Raw genomic sequence first — 3,282 nt, forward strand, 5'->3', positions numbered from 1 at the left:
GGGGGGGGGGCCTTGTTATTGCAGACACCTTTGCTCTCCTCTGACAGATAGAACATACCTCCTCCCCTCCTTGTAAGGCTTGGGGGTTGGGGTGCCTGGGGCAATCACTGAAGGGTTATAAAAAAGAAAGAAAGAAAACACAAGGCTTCTGATTCATCAAAGTCAAGTTCTATCACAGTTTGAACTTTTTGGAGTCTGGTATTGTGGCGTCACATGTGTCATGAGCGTGACCAGCTCAGTGCCAACCCAGAAACCACAATTTATCACTATCCTAATCTGTCCATTACAGACCATCAGGGCTTAAGCTACTCCTACATAAAATATACATCAGTTAATTAGTTTCACCATCACCAGAGTACTAGCATGTTTAGAGTATCAGGAGGAAAAGTGAAAAAAGGTTCACCTCAACATTAAATAACGTTGGTTCTCAACAAAATAGAACCAACTAGGTTTCCAAGTCTCTCTATAAAACTGTATAAAGAGGAGCTCTGTCCTCATACAGTAAATAACCACCCAATATTGCATTGGACAATAAAGAATAGGGTCATTTAATCAGTATTTTATCAGATACCAATTAATCAGAGCCCAGTGCAATTAGGTAGTCAATCTACAAATGGAAACATCTGAAAATGCAAATATCAAAATCTCTAAAACATCCAGATGATTCAAAAGATTTTTTTTTTCTTAAATCAGAACATGCAATAGTCAAAACTGTTTCCTTAAAAACAGGATTTAAATACTGAGATCCAAAGATCTGTAAATCGTAAGAACAATTATGCAGTCACTCTACCAAAGTGTATTGATTAGTATGGCAATATGCTGTAGATCGGGGTCATCTGCACTAAGTCAAATAAGTGTGAGACAGAAAGAGGCTGTCGTCAGAATACTTAAAACCTCCCATTGCTGACAATATGTGCAGAAAGAGAACATAAAACAGGACAAAGCAGGTGCACAATAATAGTGTGTTTGAGCACATACTGTATTCAAATGAATTTAAAACAGGGGACAACCAACTGCGCCACATACAGGAGGGAGGACATCTCAGAATCTGGACGAAGAGTGCAAAAACATGAACAAGCTGCATTCATCAGTAGCAACATTTTCAAATTGTGATTTCATTGTCTAAGAGCTTTTCATTCTGACTTTTCTTGCAACATGCCAATCTTAATCCAATTTATTTCTGAACTCACATCAGCAGCACTGTACTGTGGGACGTGGCTCTATCCAAGGCTGACATCCAACCACGCTGTAGAACACAAAGGTCAAAGGCGGCAAACTGAAGCTTGTCTCTCAAATTTTCCGATCTACATGCATACTACTTGGGAGATTTAAAGGTGAGAGTGTTGACCGTGAATAATCTGATGGTAATCTAGACCTTCTTCTTTTCTTCAATGACCCTGAAGGGTTTCTGCAGGTATTGACAAACTATTACAGACTTTTCATGCTAGTTTAAGCTTGATGTATATAAGGCAAATTTCGTATCTGAAAAAAATGACATAAAAATGATCTGTCCTTTTTTTAAATGTAATGCCCATACAAATATGCGACACAATACAATTCAAGTCTTTACTTGTTGCAGCACTGGTTTAATACTTTTTAAAAAATTAAAAATCAGACCTCCAGAGACCATTTGTCACTCAGTTAATCATTGACAAACACTTTGAATTTGACTGGAAATAGCTATGAGGACGGACACAATCTTAGTACATTAATACTGGGCCTGTGGTGATTATGGTGCAACATGAATGCACTTGTTTTACTCAGATTACTGAGAAACTGTGCATGCGGATCAGAAGAAAATAAAGACGCCGTCCCAGCCAGCTGCCTTTTAAGGCGGAATCAGTAGTACCTAAGTAGCTAACAAGCATGCTTCTTGTGTACCTGAGCCAAACCAGACTGTGCACAAAATAAAATAAATACATGTTGTGCTGTGTCGCAATAAAGGTATGTCGTGGTAAGAAACGTTAAGTCACTGAAAAGAAAATGCCTGTCATTATTTTTCCTTCGCACCTTTGGAGCTGCATGAGTCCATCAATAGATAGGTTAATTTTAACTGATATGTAGGTAACAAATATAATGTAGTGGGTTAGTAGGGGAAATAAAATTCAGGGGTGACAAATTATTAAATTATCATTGGGTGGGCCGGAGCTTTTAGTGAAATCTACAGTACCTAACACGGCATCCAGCCGCACCCATGCCACCGCAGCCACAGGCAGGGGGCGGGTACCTATAGGAGCATGAACACTAGAGATAGAAATCCTCTCGATCATCATATAAAAATGGGTTTATATCATATATAGTAGTTCTACAGTATGTACGAACACAAGAGTGTGGTTGTTTTATGTGTGGATGTTACTATATTTTCCACAAGTATATATCATTATTGCACTCTGGCTACACATATTTAGTAAGTATTTTGGTTGTCTTAAGATGTACAGAAACACTAAGTGGTGTCAGAATTGATCCAGCTGTAGAAGGGGGGCTCAGAGATGGCATTTTTTTTCGCACAGGGCTAACACTGGATTTCGTTCCTATTGTATACGTTATTTGTTTTATAATTTATCATGAAAAAAACACAGTAATTTTATATTTTTAACTCACTATAGGAATTCATTTTTGGAATAATAGCCACATTCAAAATTGGGACAGCACACAAGTTTAGCCATTAGTCTCAACACATTTACACAAGATCATGAACTGTACTCTGTGCAGGGACGTCAATATAGATTAACATCTTAAATACATTTGGCCTGCATCACTGAGCCCGCTTCTTAAGACTGTTATTTAGACGCCAAATACATAGAAGTCTGAGACAAAGCTACGGAAACACATCACACCCCTGTTCTCTTTTTCAAAATAGAAAAATAAAATCCCACTCCTGAACCTCAGCTAGCCTGTTCAGAGGGTTGATCTCCCTCACTGCTCTTGCCGGTTCGAAAAGAAACATACATTCACAAGAGGACAACAGAGGAAAAACAAGCAACTTTAAATTTAAATTTGTGTGCAAAAAACATTTCAGATCTCTATAAAAATATGTGCATATGGATAGAGCTATTTTTAATCTCACCAAATACAGTATTTTCCATTATTTACACTGCACAGATACACAAAGAAACATACACTACAGCTCTGCCCTGCTTCCCCTCTCTGTCGTTGCAGACGGAAGAATAACATGGCAAACTTCCATGACAACAGATTTGACAATACTTGCACACAGGAAAACCCAGACACGCTCACTCACTCTCTCACTCTCTCTCTCACACACACACACACACACACATA

The 3,282-nt window shown here is 38.4% G+C and overlaps 1 protein-coding gene across 2 annotated transcripts in view; it reads right to left on the reverse strand.

Annotated features, from left to right (window-relative positions):
* The window catches only part of cacna1ha (calcium channel, voltage-dependent, T type, alpha 1H subunit a), a 114,406-nt gene that overhangs the window by 179 nt on the left and 110,945 nt on the right, over positions 1-3,282 (reverse strand). For both annotated transcript variants that reach the window (XM_032536676.1, XM_032536677.1), the window contains exon 38: positions 1-3,282. This exon is cut by the window's left edge and continues 179 nt beyond it; it is cut by the window's right edge and continues 2,040 nt beyond it. The gene's annotated coding sequence lies outside the window, so the exon portion shown is untranslated.

Source organism: Etheostoma spectabile, chromosome 15, assembly GCF_008692095.1.
Source record: "Etheostoma spectabile isolate EspeVRDwgs_2016 chromosome 15, UIUC_Espe_1.0, whole genome shotgun sequence".
NCBI classification, from domain to species: domain Eukaryota; kingdom Metazoa; phylum Chordata; class Actinopteri; order Perciformes; family Percidae; genus Etheostoma; species Etheostoma spectabile.